This window comes from Tympanuchus pallidicinctus, unplaced genomic scaffold (genome assembly GCF_026119805.1).
Source record: "Tympanuchus pallidicinctus isolate F22 unplaced genomic scaffold, pur_lepc_1.0 scaffold7, whole genome shotgun sequence".
NCBI lineage: Eukaryota > Metazoa > Chordata > Aves > Galliformes > Phasianidae > Tympanuchus > Tympanuchus pallidicinctus.
In genome coordinates, this window is record NW_026294791.1 from 1,791,981 (window position 1) to 1,809,982 (window position 18,002).

At 43.2% G+C, this 18,002-nt stretch overlaps 1 long non-coding RNA gene across 1 annotated transcript; it reads right to left on the reverse strand.

Annotated features, from left to right (window-relative positions):
* Window positions 1–15,464: 15,464 nt before the first annotated feature.
* LOC128072784 (uncharacterized) lies at window positions 15,465–17,680 on the reverse strand. The gene is made up of 3 exons (XR_008202437.1): window positions 17,613–17,680; window positions 16,388–16,512; window positions 15,465–15,636 (listed from the first exon to the last, which is right to left on the reverse strand). It is a non-coding gene; the product is annotated as an uncharacterized LOC128072784 (long non-coding RNA).
* Between the last annotated feature and the right edge of the window lie 322 nt (window positions 17,681–18,002).

The following is an 18,002-nucleotide window of genomic DNA, read 5'->3' on the forward strand; positions in this document are numbered from 1 at the left end:
GGAGTTCCCAGGTGAGTTCTTCTGATGCCAGTGCTGGATACAGAGTAGATCCCAATTTACCTTCAACAGTCCAAGCCTTCAGCAAGCCAGAGGAGCTGGCTGTGCCCTATGCACACACAGCTCTCTACAGTTCTTGCTGCCCTGCATTATGCCTGCTGCTACTTCCCAGCTAGCAGCACGAAGGAGATACATTTTCCCTACTTGGCACACATGCAGTGCATTCAGGAATGCATGTTCTGCTAGTGACAGACACAAGAAGAGGATGCACAGATTTAATTCCCAAATATTAGCAAAATTAAATGTGTAACTCTTGGCTACAGATTGATTGATTAAAGAAATGCGATAGGAAGGAAAGGAAGGAAGGAAAGCTATGCTGCAGACAAGGGGCTGGGGAAGGTTGGGAAGGCAGCTCTCAGGGGAAAATACTTACTGCATTTCAGAGGGCAGCTGATTTAATACATGATTATTACAAATTAACCATAAATTGAAACCCAGACAGTTTCCTGTCCATGCGGGTGGAGGAATATTAAGCACTTCACGCAATTATGAGGAATTGTTTCCATTTGCTATAAATCATTCTTCAGTCTCCATTATCTGCCCATAAAAAGCACAAGTGTCTTGGCTTCTCCACATAAATAACTTCCTTTAAAATTATTCTTGCAGGGTCTTTGAGTGATGGGGTAATCCTGTTATGAGATTTTAATGCCAAATTACGTATTCAGACCGGAATGATGCTATTTAAACTACTTTGCAGATGAAGGAAGAGCATAATCATAGTTTTTCATTTCATACACGCTTTTCTCTGTTAGTGCCTAATAGCATTTACATAGACAAGGCTGTCAGAAATAGACAATGCCATCTGAAACCCACGTACACATAATACTTGAGGCTCTGTGATACCATAAATGCTCCTCAGATAGACCAGATTATGCTTTGTTATCCACGCACACACAAAGCACGATCTGAAGAGTCAGCGAGATGTGAGATGTGCCCCTAACTGGGAGATCAGCTGCAAAGCCACAACCACCTCATTACACTGCAGCAAACTGTTGCTATGATCAACAGGGATATTTCTTCTTGACCCTTAGTGCTATTTTTCAGCTTATGAAAGCAGGCTTTTAGTTAAACCTATTTAGTTGGACTATTATGGCACAGCCCTATGTGCTGCTACATTAACTGCTATAGAATTAATTTTGTTATACTTGAATATTCATCAGATGCAGCTTTCATTCACAAATAAGAGCAAATCAAAAGGAGCTGTTTGCTCTACAGATCAACTAATAATTCAGCTCACTGATAAATATATCAACCACAGAGCCTCTTACTTGTTCAACTTGATGATTATGGTATTTTAAAGACCTACATATGAGAACAAACAAACAGAAAACCATAAGTGATCAGATGTCTACACAGGTATTCCTTAATTAAAATATTATGTGGAATTTGCAGTAAGCAGCTTCGTAAAGAGTTTAAATAATCAGTTTGAACAAATTTCTGAAAAGCTTCAGGTACCGCAACGTCAATGGGGGTTTCTCTGACCCTGGGTTTCTGTGTATTTTGCTGAATAACAGCACAAAGATCACAACTCAGTTTTCATCATAACGATCAGGAGGGCATGGCAAACTTGATCTAAATATTAAGATGTTGTACAGAGACAGGTACAGAGGAAGCTTCAGGTTTTCATCACCAGCTCCTACAGAATTGCTCCTGGTTTCTGCTGGTGTAAGTTTCTGGTTTCCAAAGTTGTACTTCACTTTGCAAAGGTGGCTTGGCTGCTTAAAAGCCAGTGTTTTTAAAAGCTTGTCTTCCTCTGACTGTTTTAAATATTAAGAAAGGCTCTCGTGGGTCTGGCAATCTGTACTTCAGGGTTTAAGGCTTACAACATCCAACTAGTTCTGCTGTGTCCTAACCAGTGAAAATTGTGCTCGCCTGAACCTAGATCCCAGCTGTCAAGAAAGCTCAGATACAGCAGGCATGGAGAGCAAGGCCAACAGGCATTTCCAGCCTGCTATGGAGAGAGCTCTCTTCTGCACTAAAAACCTAAAAAGAATTTCCATTCTCCCAAAAATATGCGAGCAGCAAAACACATGGCAAAGCTCAGATCGTGAATCACCGCGGTGGTAAATTATTTTAGCAGAGGCAGATGTAGTCCGTGGCATTTTGCTATGAATAGATTGCCTTCAGAGGTGTGTCCTATGGCCACACTGCAATCTGCACCACCAAGGCCCTTTATTAACTTGTTTGCCTTCCCTGCTGCACTTCTCACAAGCTCTTAGCAAAGCCAGCAGGCAACAAAAGGGGAATATTTCTGGTAGTAGTGCAGACTGCTTTATTCTCTGGTCTGAGCTTCAGGGATGGAAGGAAACATTAACTTGGAGAAATGACTTGGAAGGACATTCATCCTCTGGGTTCTTCTGGCAATCAGGCTTTCCTACAGTGGTTCCAACATTTCCTTCTCCTTTCTAGCTGGATCATAGCTCTGTTACCTTAACAAACTCTTACAGTACAGTCCAAGGCTGTCAAGGACACACTTTCTTCTCAAATACCAATTGATGCTGAACTACCAACATCCAAAATGGCAACTGTGAGGTACTGACACGAGAACAAACTGCATATATCTGAAAGATACCACGAGGTCTTTAGTGAACACACAGGACAGAAAGTATTTATTTTGTCTGAGAAAAGAGAGTACTTGAGGGACCAAGGTCCACTCCCAAATTAAAAGCAATAGGTTAAAAAGAACGTAAACTCACAGCACCTACTGACTGCACAATAAACACAGCACATGAAGAACCGGGAGCAAAGGGTAAGAAAAATGAATTAAAAAGGGGTATGGAAAAATTGATAGGGAAAAAAGGAGGAGGAACTACTGTTGGAAGAACTGACTAATGGAGAAAGCTTTCAGTGAGAGAGCAAAAGTCCAATAAAGTAAAGACTAGCCCAGGTTAAGAACTGTCTTGAATTGGGAATATTACACAGCTTACACACAAGAATTGCAATGAATTGCCCTGATTTCAGCCACAGCAGTACAATCACTCCTTCAATTTCCTCCTCATCACCTTGCTGCATTATAAACCAGGCACACAAAAAATGACCAAAGGAAGTTGAAGTCTCTTCTTGCTGGCCAAACAGTTTTCCATTCAGGAAGAGAGGCTCTTGGTGGAGACCTGGGATAGTTCTTAAATAAGCTCAAGTCTGCACAGGATTCCTCTTAAGAAATACTGACCACATAATGGTCATATCTAATTATTAGATTATTAGATAACCAATCCATTTGTCCCTGTGTGCGTGCATGACTGGCTGCCCCACCACAATTTGCAACCAGTCTGGCACCACATCTCCAGATCCTTGGGATGAGTGGCTGAACTGAGATTCAATATCAGCTCTTCCTGCAGCTCTGCTCTGTCCTGCAGCCACGCAGCCTCCTTCCAGGGAGCATGGAACCATTCATGGCACTCTCAGCAGTCTGTCTTGAGTTTCCTGCCTGCAGCTGCTTTACACCAGCCTGCTCCATGCTAGCTCCCTCTAAGAGAAAGCAGCCAGGCTTCATTACCTCTTAAATCTTATTTTGAGAAAGTGGCACAGAAATGTCACATCTTCCTTCATCCCTAAGCAGTGTGTTTTTTTTCCTTTGCCTCTTGCTTTAATGCTGCCTACGATACCAATTCCAAAAATCCCTTCCTCCCACTTACACAGCTACAGACTATCGACATTCAAAGTCCTATCAGTCCCTGTGACTTTGAATCCAAAGCAGGGAGCCACAGTCCTGTCTTCTGGAGTGGGAGCAGCACAGGGTTGAGAGCAAGCGTCCCACTGCTGCCAGGCATGGGGTGAGGAGGATGACCTGCCCCCCCCACAGAACTCTGCTGCTGGTATCAGGTATAAGATTGCAAGAGTGACTGAAGTTCCTCTCCTCTTCCAGCTTGCAGTGCACATCTGGGTACAATCTGGCTCCCATTTAACCCCATCAGACTTGAGCTGAAGGTTTCACAAAGAAAAAGTGCATGCTTTGTCCTTTATTTTTGGGTATAAGGAGGATATCTGTTGTTCTTAGGAGAGGTGCATCTTCCAAAACAGGGAGTCAGAGCTGGCACACATCCATTCAGCTAATGCAAACACATCCACTTACACCAATTAGGATCCAGTTGCTGCAATACTATACATCAGTGCATTTTAAAAATAGCATGCCATTAGGTAGAGTCTAGGTTTGCATGTGTCAGTATCACTGCACAGAAAAGGAGCCTGAGAGGTTTAAATATTTAATTGCCCCTTTTTTGTTTCTTTTTCAGTCTTATGCAGGGAGGGAAAAAGTTACTGTGAGACTGTGGTTTTCTACTTTAATAGATGAAGCCAAACACACACCCCTAGAGAAAGGGAAAATCAGCTGCCAAAATGGTTTCTACTCTTGACTTAGCCAGCATCTTACTTGTTTTATATTTAGAGCCACAGCCTGGAAGCTATTAACCTCCAAATTCAGCTAAGCAAAAGCTTGAAACGGTGTTAGTACTCTAAGAGGTTCCCTGGGGTTTTGCACAGATACAGCTTGGCCACAATGCCATCCCTGGTATTAGAGGCAGCAGTGCTGGTGGAAGCTGCAATCTACTCCTGTAGGGTTTAGGAAGCAGCCTCTTTCTCTTACTCAGTCACTGGAAAATAACCCACCTTATTACAACTTCAGCTTTGGAGATGATTCTTTTCCTAATAAGGTGAACAATTCTTCTTTCTATGCATTGTCACCAGAAAGTGCAGCTTTCCATTTCAGTTTGAGACTTGTGAGAATTAATAGCTTTACTTAAAATCAATTTAGAACGGTGGGCAAGGACAAAAACAAGCTGGATTCAGCACAGCATGAAGAATACCTGCCCCAAGGAGATGCTTTTGCTCGTCTTTGCTCCTGCATTTTTCTTTTTTATTTCACTAATCAATCACCAATGGCCATTATGTCAGCTTGGCTTCTTCTGACATACATACACTGGTATAATTACCAGTATGAATGGATGACTGGCTGAGGAGGGCATCTGGGTGTTGTCTGTGGAGCCTGGCCTTTCTCTCCCATTGTATGCGCCTTCCTCTCTTGCCGACAGCTGATCAGACAGTGGTGTGGAATGCACTATTTAATTTCTCTGCAATGAATCCACCAGCTCTGCCCTGTCATTGCAATTAGTCATACCCTCTCGGTGCATTATAATCCTCACATATCACATCTCACCGAGTCGTTCCTATAGTGTTAGGAACAAAGCTTGCTCACGATCATCACCAAAGAGAAGCATCCCGAGGAAGCTACTGCTGGGCACTGTGTTTGGTGAGAATCTCCACATACAACAAGTTTATCCCAAATTAACCCATGGTTAAAAATTAAGAATATGCTGGTGCCTTTGTAAACTCAGGACTAAAACTACCCGGTGCCACTCTGAGCTGGGCACAAAGTATGACTTGTCAACAGGTAGAAGCAATGCCCAGCTGTGGCTGAGGCTCCTGCACCTCATCTCACTCAAAGGGAAAACAGTGGAGCAAGCACAAATGTGTCTCACATCAGCGTAAATCCCACTATGCCCACTATACACAGGCTCGACCCACAGTGCACAGCACTGAACTCAAGGCAAGAGCAGTCAAAATCAAAGCTGAGCTTAACATGCAGGACCTGTCTTTTCTTCTCCTGCAGTAATAGGTACTCAGGGGCAATTTGCTGCCCTTCTTGGTTGTACTTCCAGCACAGTTTAATTCCCCAGTCCTTAACAACATACCGAATGCTTCTAGATTATTTAGCCTGTGTCTACACTAAACTTTAATACCTACTCATCCAACCACTGAAAACAGGAAAATTGCCATCTGTTACTTGTGGGAACGTAGATAATGGTTCATCACAGAGTTTTAGCCCAGAAAACGGTGAGGGTAATACTTATCACAAACCACCATGCACAGTAATGACAGGCAGCTGTTACGGTAATAAGAGAGCAATCAATAATTCATTTGATATTCCTTGTGCAATTAATCACAATAAATTAACGTGGCTTTAATGTGGCTCTAACAAGCATTTCCTGGGCTCTCCGATGTAATTTAACAATTAATGTGCCATCATTTTAAATTGCAGCTGTCCTTGCTCTGCAGACACATGAAAATCATCAGAGCCGCAATATCCAGCAGAGATGGGATAATAGTTGGAAAGCTTTCAAAGCCTCGGGTTCTGGGAGGCTCAGCTGCCCAGCCATGAACATTCTGCTTTGCCCCCCACCCTTCCCCCAGCCCATTTAGGACTCTTACTGCCTTCAGGGCAGAACAACACTGCTTGCACCCAAGGAAGTCTGATCACATATTTGCTGTTACTAACTAATTTTTCATTAACCACAAGAGCTGTGCGAGTTCAGGTCATTTAAACTATACTCAAATACATTAAAGAAGCAGTATTAGCTATAGCCAAGGGAAGGTTAAATAAAGGCAAAAACTACATAGAGAAGTTTTGAAGCTCTTTTTAACTTGCCCACTGAAAGAAAGTTTGCTTCATTAAGAGCAAGATCTACAGAGGAAAAAGCTCTTTAGCTTTGGAACTGCTAAACTAGCCAGGTTAGAAGATTCAGAGCCATCCCCTGCAGAAATGATGCACCTGTGTAAAGTCTGAGGTGGGGAGGAACAAAAACTAAATTAGGTAATGGGATGCTGTTAGCAGAAGATGGGATGCTACTCTCTGGAAAGCACAAACAAACATAATAACCACCTCCCTGCTCACATCCCAAAGCATGGGACTGTACAGGGAGGCTGTGCAACTGTACAGGGAGGCTGTGCAGCTTCAGCTGAGCATCCAAGAATATCCTCTGGTTATCTAAGAGCCTCCTAAGATCTTTGAAATCTCAGACTGAATGCAGAAAAGCAGCACTCGAGGCCTGACTTGTGCCCTGATGGCTGCTACCCAGAGCAGCTGGGAGAGAAGGGCAGGACAGGAATGATGATGCTGGCAGAAATTTCTCACAGGTTGGGCTTTGCTCCAGGGGAAATCTTGCAATCTTTAGGGCTGTTAACAACAACAATCAACAAAATGGGGACCTGGCAACAAAATTTCAGATTGTTTCTTATTTTATTTAAAAGGAAGCTTAACTTTAGCATAAAGCTCTTTGCCTTGGGCACCGTTAAGAATTTGTTCACACCTCTTTCTTATGCTTAAAGACAAATGAAAGATCTGTTTGATTTAGCTGCTTTCAAGTGCTATCTTTTTGTCCTTGGATGCTCTAAATTATTAACATATTTTACAGTGTGCTCAAGATAAAAGAGATCTTTCAACTTTCATTCTCTCACCCCTCGCTTGAGCCAGTCACGTTGTTTCTCACTGGATACCTTTGATCAACCTGCTTGTTGGATGTCGAACCGCAGGACACCCGTGGTGAGAATAGAACCGGAGGAAGCCTTTCAGCAATCCCTTGCCATCCGAATTTTCTGCTGATCTAAGGCAGCGCTTTGAAGTCACCTAAGCTTGCAGCCAGGCTCTCAGAGAGGTCACCCTTAATGTAAGGAAAGCCATAATTAAAAAAGGGGTATGTGGCTGTTATAAACATCCTACAAAGCTAAATAGGCAAAGCAGTGCATATGGCTACATGGACTGTGTCAGTGCAAGTCGCTACTGGGGGTAACAAATGATTTCTTGACTTGTTTGACTCCCGGATTGGTCTGCTGTACTTTACTAACCCTGTCTAACCTATTCTTCAGCCCATCCTTGGTGTGCAATATAACTCTGATCCTGTTGTATGGAACAACCAATACATTTTTTTTCTGCATGTAACCCTGCTGATTTTCCCAAGATTGCTTAGGGAGTATTATTCAGAATGGGAACAGTGCAGTGAAGCCCACAAAAGATACAGCGAGCAGGAGACACTTCCAGCTCCGCTCCGTGAGCGTGCCTATTCGCATCGCTGCCGTCTGCATGGGAGATAGAAGACAGCAGAGCATCTCTGCTCATTAACAAAAGTCCATTTATTTGCCGCCGACCTCCGGGAGCTGCCGCCGGAGCCGAGGCTGCTTCTCGCGGGGGTGCGCTGCCACCTAGAGGGGACCCTCGGCGGCTCCGAGTCCTGGCAAAGAGGGATGAAGAGAGATCCCGATCCCGAGCGAAGCCCCACAGCTCTGCGCTGCCCGTCCGCAGCAGCTGGAACTGCCCACGGTGTGTTGTATGAAGCAAAGGTCACAGATAAGAGCCCATAAAGAAGTGTGAAATTTAAAAGCCTGCAGTTCAGTGTCCCATTACTCTGTACTGGGGAAAATCTGGAGCTGGATTTTCAATAGAAAAGCTGCAAAGCATTTGGAGCTGCAGATATTTTTCAGTAGGATTAAAGTGCTTTCATCTGCACCCACAGGCTGAAGGGCAAACTCCACACTGCTCACACTCCACACAGCTCACACTGCTGGCTGTGACCAGCTCTTAGGAAGCTGTAGAACAGAGCCAATGCCCACCTGGACTCACTTCATCTCCTGTGCCTGCTGATGGTGAGTACCACCTTCAGTCAAGGTGCACTGATTTTCCAAGATGTACACATGTAGGTCTCAACAGGATGCAGAGATATTTATCAAAGCCCTGGTTATGTTCCCTGCTCAAACTAAGGAGATGTCAGAACGCAGAGATCGTAATGCACAAAAGGTATCATCATACTGCAAGGCCAGAGTGAGAATTTTATTAGAGAAGAGAGTAAATTGATCAGTTCCAAGAGTCCTGCCTTGCTGGAAAAATGGTGCAGTCTTTTCAGAGCAAAAAAAGCATGTTCTGAACGTGGAAGTGCAATCTCACAGAAACAAACTCTGTACCTTGACCATCTTCACAAATAAGAGATCAGATGAGAAGGAAGCCTTACAAAGGTGAAATGATCTAACCACTGTCACATCATAGTGCCACCGCTGTGGAGAGATGTGGAGATCCATCCTCCAGTCCTATGCTCTCTTCTCAGAGACTGCAGTGCCTACAAGTTTGGTTGCAGTTAGGCATCGTACTGTTCTCAGTGTTTTTATTCTTTCAGAACCATCCTCACTCATAGAAATCACAAGATGTCTGTTGCTGAGGAGAAATGTGATGTGTGTTACAGACACATACAGCCCCAAGCCGTGTCACAGGGCTGCTTTATGACAGCTGCTCTGCTTGCCCGCTGTGTCAGCTTGGGAATGGGTTTCAGAGGTCTGACCTTCATATCTTTCTTATCTCTAGATATTCCAATAAGAAATATTTTTGAAGTTTAATTATATGACTGACATTTCTAATGGATCCCTACAGCAAAGTACCCGTGTCTGTCACCATTGTGCTCCACTGCTAGGGATTATTTTTTCCCTGGGACACAGTGTACAAGTATTAAAATATACTTACATCTCTCATTAGGCAATTTATAGACATGTTCAGAAGCCAGTCCCTTGAGGAGTGCAAAAACATTTCTTTTGTAACCTATGAGATGTTCTGTGAATGTGACTTTGTTAACAGGGTGGCTCTGGTTTACTTAATGACTGTATTTGGCTGCCTCTTGAAACCTGAGCCTCGAGCCACATCTTTACTGTCCTCTCTACCTACGTGTCATTTGTCCTTTTTATAGGTCTCAGCACAGCTGTGTTGTTACTTAGTGATGGCTGCAGCTGATAAGCCCCGCAGAGATGAGAACAGTTCTTTTAGGAGAACAATAGGCTACATTCACACATCGTGCGTTCAAAGAGCAGAAAAACATAGGATCCGATTTAAAGTGAAGAGTACAAAGTTAGCCGTGTTGGTTTTTCAGTTCTGAACATTACCTGTCTGATTTTACACTGAATCGTTAAGATTAGAAAAGACCTCTATGATCACCAAGCCCACCAACCGTGTCCACATCTCCACAGTTCTGGAACACCTCCAGGGATGGTGATCCCACCACTCCCTGAGCAGCCTGCTTCACAGAAGAAATGTTTCCTTATATCCAACTTGAACCTCCCCTGGCACAACCTAAAGCCATCAGTTCTCATCCTGGAATCTTCTGATAAAAGCTATGGCATCTCCTTGCTCAACGAATTTACTTTCCTTTGCATCCAAAGCTAGATGTTTCTTCATAGGAATGCCAACATTGGCCACTGCAATGGGCCCAGGAGAGTTTAGAACACCTAAAGACACCAAACTGCTCTGGTAAAGAGAGCCAAACAATTACAGCAGCAAACCACCAAGAAGAGGAAGGCACAAATCCTGATAAAACAACAAGCCACAAAACAGATTCCTATTCCCTTCCTACTCAATCTCTAACTGAAGATGATAGCACCATGCTAGAAAACAAACAAACAAAACAAGCAGTGAAGATTTGCCTGGTAGGAATTGCATTAAAAAAAAAATAATCCTGTGATTGTTTAAAAATAATGAAGTACTTACTTCTCTGTCCATGCAGCCTGTCTGATTTAATCCTTTAATGTAGACAGGGAGTTAGTCCAAGCTGCTGGATTGGCCCACTCCCTCTCCCATAGTTCTACTTGCTTGTCATGTCCATCAGCTGTTTGCCTTTCTGACAGGAAGCCAGGCACATCTGTTTGAAATAAGAAAAATTAATAATGACTGAAGGAAGCGAATGGCACAAGGATGAGTAGAAAGGATGATTCTAAAACAAGCCAAAACATACTTATTGTTTCAAATTTTCAGACCTAAATTTGTCATAATACATGAAACCGCATCTGCTGGAAACTCACAGGGAGCAAGCAGATTCACAAGCACTAAAAATAGAGATTTGTGTAACAAGTTGCAGAATAATGTAATAAAATATATCTTTTCTCATCTGTCTGACAGTTCTGCCTGAAATGTGACCACTAACCCATTTAAACTCTAACTTCATATGTTCTTCCAAGTTATTCTGGCCAACTGCTTTTCAACCTGTCAAAATTACAGGGTTGGCTTTTTTTTCCTATCTGAGGCTCTGACCATGGCAATGTTCTATATGAATGAAATATCCTTTCTACCACCCCCAGCATTATCAGTATTAACGATTCTGTCAGCAGGATTCCTATTTGGTCTTTTATAGCTCTAGGTCTCTGCCGTGTTAACGGTATTATAATTTGTTTTTGTCAGTTAAGTAAGCCCATATGCCTCTAATGCAAACAAGGGACAGATTTATTGAGAAAACGGTGCTATTTTTAAACATTTTCCTGACTAATTTCCAGCCAGTTAGTGATGTCATTTACTTTGAATGCTAAAAAGTCACAATGCTCCAAACCACTAAACTCTTGCTTTGTATACTATACTGAAAAAAAAATATATATCTATATATATATATGTTCAATCAAATGTTTTTTTCACAAACAAAACACACTGCAAAACTGTTTCAGGTCATGAAGAAATGCTCCATATTCCCATGAAGTACATTACAAGGAAGATATTTTCCTTTTGAGGTACTGACAAAACAGTTGGTTTCAATGTGTCACCTATTCTCTTTCCAAGCCCAGGCTTGGTAATGAAAACAGTTAGGCTTATAAGGGAAAAAGCAATTATAAGACAGTGTAATCTAGCTGCAGAGTTCACCACTCAGGCATGTGTTCTCAATAAACAGCTTCCCCTGCCTGCTGCACTGTCAGCCGAAGCCCTGCCCCTCTCTTGCTGAGCATGGAAGGTTTGAGCTGCAGCGATTGTGGTACAGGCTTTTACAGGAGTCTCTTTGTGGTCTCTGCAGCAAGGGAGTTGCCATTTTGGCAGCCCTCTATGTGACAGCAAGCCAGGAGGGAGGGTGGTGGTTGGGGTCAGCAGCTCAGTGGTGGCTCGCAAGTCCTTGAGTCACCCATGACACAGCTCTGCTGCACAGCAGACATCCTACGTCCACCAGCTTCTTGCTTCGGGCAGGAAAGGGAAGATTGTCCTCTTACTAGGTACAGCCTTAAGCTCTCCTCTAACAAAATATGGTGCCAATATATTCTTTTTTTCCTTTTTCATCTTAAGCCTTGAGTAATTTTCAACAAATGAATTTAATACAGAACTATTCGAGGCTCTGATAATCTGGTATTTTAGCAACCTTAGTAAGCATTGCTTTGAAAACTAACAAGCAAACAAACCAACACAAGGTTGTATCAGGAATACTACAAAGACTCCCTTATCAACAGACATTGATTATTTTTGGAGAGCCATTAGCAGTGCTCCCCTAAAGTAATAAATATTTAAAACCAATGTGCAACAGCTGTATTTCAACAGCACCACTATCTAACAACTTTACATCTGTTCTTTTTTCTCTATTGGGAAATGAAAAAAGAACCTACAAACAAAACCTTATGCTAATAAAAGCATGTAATCCACCTCCTGACTTTAGATACGTAGAACTCAGTTCTTCTTTCATTTATATTACTTCTATTTTGGTTAAGCTACATATGTGAGTCAAGGTGATCCTTATTTCCTTCAGTCAGTAGAGAAAATGTAACCTACAGACTTTAGTAAAAGTAGGATCTACTCCTTGGCTTAAGGCAGGCTCCCAGTCAAGCAGCAGTGAATAAAAGGTCATCTATTGTTCATGCTCCCAAATAGGTAAAAAACAAACAAACAAACAAACAAACACCTGTGACCATTACAAATATACTGTGGATTTGGATCTTCAGGTATACTTATAGTAACATTGATTTTATTCCATAGTCTTTTTCTGGCCATCATTTCCAAAATAATCTTTTCCTTGAAGGAAACACAGTCAAATCCATTAATGACAGCATTAAAACACGTCGTTCAAGACTCCCGAGATAACTGAATTACAATGAAGTTGTGCAGATTCACACTGGGGAAGAAAACAAGAGGAAAATCTTGTCACAGGAAAGATGAACGCGTGTGGTACCAACTCGACCTGATGGTGGGTAGTCTGCTGCCTCTGTTGTGCTCATTTCCAGCAGTCCCAGTCCTGTCTGCTTCGTTTTCTGATGAGCCAAGGGATGACAGCGTTGCATCTGTAAGCAAAAATATCACTTGATGAATAAAATCAGTGTAGTATACAATAGCTTCAGATTGTTTTATATTAAAGGCACTTTTATATAAAAAAAATGGGTTTATAAATTGGAGGCAGAGCCTTATGGGAGTTGACCACATGAATGTGACAGGTGGTTGGTTTTGCTCTTTGCTCACGAACCAAACTTGAGGTGATGCACACACACATTGCCACACTTGTTTTGACCAGGCTGTCATCTCACGATCTTGAAGTGTCTAAACTGAAAAAGACCCTTCTGTGCCAGGCTGTCCCACCGCTTTGGTCTTGGAGATCAAAGCCAAATTTCATGCTCAAGTCAAAGCAGAGAATTAGACTATCACATCCTATATCCACAGCCAGCAGTACAGCACATACACTTGTCTTTTTCTGATCTCTTCCAAAGAACACTTTTTAAATGAGAAAGCATTAGAAGATGCAAGAGTCACCTGACTGAGCAGCTGTAGTAAACAAAGAGCAGAAAATGACATGGGAAATGGAGGCTTGATCCTGTGAAATGCTGAGAACTTTGATCCAGCCTCAGGACCTAATCACACAACTGCACACACCGTTATGGCACTCCAAATTAACAGCTCAGAGATAATTGCTGAGTTGTCTGTTTTGAAGACTATTATTCAGTAAGAACTTTGCTGGCTCATAACTGCTGAACTCCCCAAGGGACTGAGTCTCAGAAAAATACAAAATGGGCTGAAATGGTTTACATTCCCCAAGGGAAAGAAACAAGAAAAAACACCAACAAACGTACCACTCTGCATGTAACCTAACAACAACAACAAGGTGATACTAACAACATCTGTGCACGTGGCTTTGTTCCTACCACACAAAACAGTTCTCAGACTTGCCACATCTCTTCCCTTCCTATTTTAAATCTGGCAGACAAAAGTCAGAAGCCTGAAAAGCAGTAGAGAACTAGGGATGAAACAGTACAAAAGAGAGAGAAAATACAATTATTAAAAATTGTTCACTCCCCATCAGTGAAGCACTGCTCTTCAGTCTGACCTCCCTGCCCCTCTGCTCTGTCAAAATAAAACTGAGGCTGGGAGAGAAACTTCTGAGAAGAAGGAAATCAGAGAATAACATCCTGTACAATACAGGCCAGCCCAACAGCATGTCTAACACCAAGTGCCACTCTGCCTTGGCTTTTAGAGCATATTTTTTTGTGTTCGTGCTTTCTGGAACATTCGTGAGTTACTTGGAGTGGGGGAAAATGGTCCCTCACTATACTGCTGTTAATCAGTTGTTTAATTTTTCTCACGTGAACAAAAACCCAGTGGTCATCGGCATGGAGCATCTGGTTCCCGCGTTCTCTCTGCAGCCACTAGATGGCAAACCAGCTTTTAGCATGCAGCTGGATCTCAGCACCTCTGGCTTCAGGTAGTTTTGCAAAACACAGGCAGCAGGTCCCAGTGATTTTTTCATCACTATCTTATCTTAGCAACAGTGGGTTTTAGAGAGCACAAGGCAGTTGATTTGTGCGCTGAGAGTGCCTGCTATATCAGAGAGAGAAAGGGGAAAAGACCTAAAGGGTTTTAGTACCTTTCTGCTGTGCACATTTTTGATGGGTGGATTTCATTGGTGCCCAGCACCCTTTCCTTGGGCACTTGGACACCTGCACTGTGGTGGAAGCACAGCTGCTGCAGGAATAGGGCAGCTGGCTGTAGCCTGGCTTGTAGCACTGCCTCAGAACCTGCAGAACAGCTTCTCTCCCCACCTGAACTTCACTCATCTTCTCTGGTGGCTTTTCCAGCCTGTACTGAAACTCGTTACAGCCACACCTCTGAAGTACTCTACCTCACATTAAGCTGGTACAAACCACAGGCACTGAAGAAGCAGCAATCCCCTCTGCTCGTTCAAAAAACTCTCTGAAAATGTTTTCACTTCCATTTGTTGTATCCCTGCACGACAAGCACCGCTTCTGCCTCTCAGCAAGCAGCCCTCAGCCCGCACCACTGAAATGCCACTTCACCATCCACTCTGCTTCTTGCATCATGAGTTTCATAGCTCCCCAAGTTACAGTCACATTTTTATCCCTTACAACTACACATTTTCCTGTGTTTCACCATCGCTTCCTAACGGGTTCTTCCTACAGAGGATGTGAAGCAAACTGCTCATTACAGCAGGACAAATCGCCCGTCCCTGAAGGCCTGCACCAATTTAATGAAGTAGGATTTGCCTTAGTGCCACTGTAATTAATGAACATGTAAGAACTCAACAACTGCTCGCAGTAACGCAAAGAGCACATGACACAAAACCAAGCCATATTTCAAATCTCTTTTATAGAAGTAATTGAAATTAGAGATCCAATTTTACGAAGAAAACATATTTAAGTAGGAACATTTACCTCGTTATATAACTGAAATTAAGATTTCTCCTCCCGCACTTTTGTCAGCAAATTTTGGCCTCTTTCCTCTCTCATCCCATGCCAGGAGTTAAGAATAGACTGCGAGCTTTTAGAAAACAAGCATGTTTTGTGAGCTGGTTGCAATTGAGGGAAAAAAAAGAAAGGAAAAAAAAAAAAAAGAACACACCGAATGAGAGGCAACCCCGTGTTTGAACCTGCAGCGGGAGGTTCGGACCCGCCTTTGATCAATCAGAGCCAGCAGTTCAAAGGCACGAAGCGATCTGCTGCAAGCACATTACCTGCTGCCGCCAGGTGGCACCGGGCTGCTTGTCCCCATCCTCGCAAAGCAGAAAGTTCACCTTTGCAATTTCCTCTCCAGTTCTGCTGGATTTATTGGGGGGGAAAAAAAAAGTCACTCCGATTGCAGGTGAAGACCCCGTGCTAAAACAGCTCCAGGTTGTCTGAGCTGCGTGCACACGAAGGGACATTTGGAGCCTTTCCCGCGGTCTCACAGGATGGTGTGCCACTACATAATGAAACAATTATCAAATGTATGAAACAAAGGGGTTCTGTTAAAGGAAATAAAAACAAGAAAGGCACGTCAAAAGAAAATTAACCCTATATTCTCGGTGCCTCTTGCGAAAGAAAAAAAATCCCCTTCATCTGAATTCAGGATTTACTGTCCTTCAAACTCGATGAAGCAGTACTTTCCTTTCTAATTGATGTTGAAAACAAATGGGATCCAAAGGGAAAAGGGATTTTTTTTGAGCAGTTATAGAGTTACCACATAAGAAATCAGAAGGAAGAAATCTCTAGTTCCCTGGAGACAAGACACCATCCTGCTTTGCAGTTTCCTTACAATTTCCCACAGACTCGGTGTCACGGGCAGAATGTGAGAACCTTGATCACACGTTACAATGACCCTAAGAGTGCAGCCTCCCATTAGAGCCAGGAGTTGGTTCTGGCACCAGAGCTGTGTTTGGTGGAGAGAGCATCCCTTGTGAGGGGGCCCTGGTGCAGAGCTTGTGGGCAGGGGCCTGGCGTTCAGACAAGGGAGAACTGCTGTAACTTCAGGTGTCGCAGGGACTATCAGCCAGATGTGAATGCACCCAAATGCTGCCCCTGCACTCACCAAGACAGCTGGTGTAGATGTTCAGCAATTTAAGCTTCCACACACTCATCCCAATCTTCTGCTTTGTCCTCATTTATTTTTTTTTAATCTTCCAGCCATAGGATTTCTACACACATCTTCAGAATCTAAAAAGACATAATTATAGAGAATTACATTTCACTACAATTACTCACCAGCCATTAAATTCTCCAAATCCAGTCACTGTACAAATCCTGCTGATATTTGCAGCGCTTATAAAAAAAAAAAATCTGATTTTTATTATACTTTGCTATACATATTTAATTTTATTATAAGTCACTACGGATTTTCCTGCAGATTTCCACAAGAACATGGCCAATTTAGTGCTGAGCACTGCCATTAAATACAGACCTCATGCCATACCTCTCATCTCACATCCATGGGTGGCAAATTTAAAGGAACTCTATCAAAATCACTTTAACACTTTATGGCATGACATAGGGTTGAATTTGTCCACTTACACCGACAGGGGTACAGCACACTCACAGCCACTCTTCTCTGCCTGTAAGTGGATTATTTGGGCTGCCAGCAGTTTTACACAGGTGCATTTGCATTTGCTCTGCATAGACCACAGCTCTCTGCACTTCCTAGCTCAGATGCCTCTCCATGTAAGTGCATCTCTACCACATTTCAGGCCACCAGAGGATGACAGGAAGGGCAGCTGCCTTTGTTCAGAATGGTGTCCCCTCCTCGAGCCCTTCAGGATTTGTGCTTCCAGAACAGCTCAGACCATCTCCACAGGTCTCACACTTAACAGAACTCTTCAAAGCGTGGGCTCTGCACAAGTGTGTGGGAGCAAAGGAAAGAGAAGAATGATGTGCTCCCTCTCCTGGAATTCCACGTTGGTATGCTGCCTGAGACCCCATTTCTTCTGCCAGCAGTTTGCCTGGACCAACACAGGGAATTCAGCACCTCGCAGCTACCTGAGCTGGCAGCAATAGCGCAGCTGGAGGCTTTTCCTTTGGTTGTGTTGCTTGGCTTCCTCCCTCCCCACCACCTCCAGCCTCCTGCATAACCAGCTAGAGTTGTCTTCAGAGCGCAGTCCAGAATTAGCACAGAGTTGCTTGGCAGGAGGAAAACCCCAAACGGGAATTGCCTGCTGTTTGTTTTCCATACAGCACAACAATGACTAATAAAACACGCTCATGCCGCATCCCCAGATTAATAGTAAGCCCACGTAAAAGCTTTGTAAATCATTACCAATTACCTGGCTTCCAGCAAAATCCAGCAGCAGAATGTTAGTCTCCATAAAGACCATAGCTGACACACGCACACACATCTCCTCACCTCACGATATTTAATACCTGCAATCAAAGACTGCTCAGTTTGATGGTGTCCGGATCAAACTGGGACTTACAGGACTGTCCTAGGGCATACATGAGCTCACAGCAGCATATAGGGCATACATGAGCTCACAGCAGCACATAAGACTGCAAGTTTTAGACACCCGAGGTCTGCGGTTTGCAAAAACAGCCCACATCCCATCAGAATTGTTACACCAGGATAAACCTGGCACGAGGACAGCATCAAATCCATTATGTTCATGTTCTTACAACAGCCCTATCATCTTACACCAACGTACAAAACGCTCTCTTGC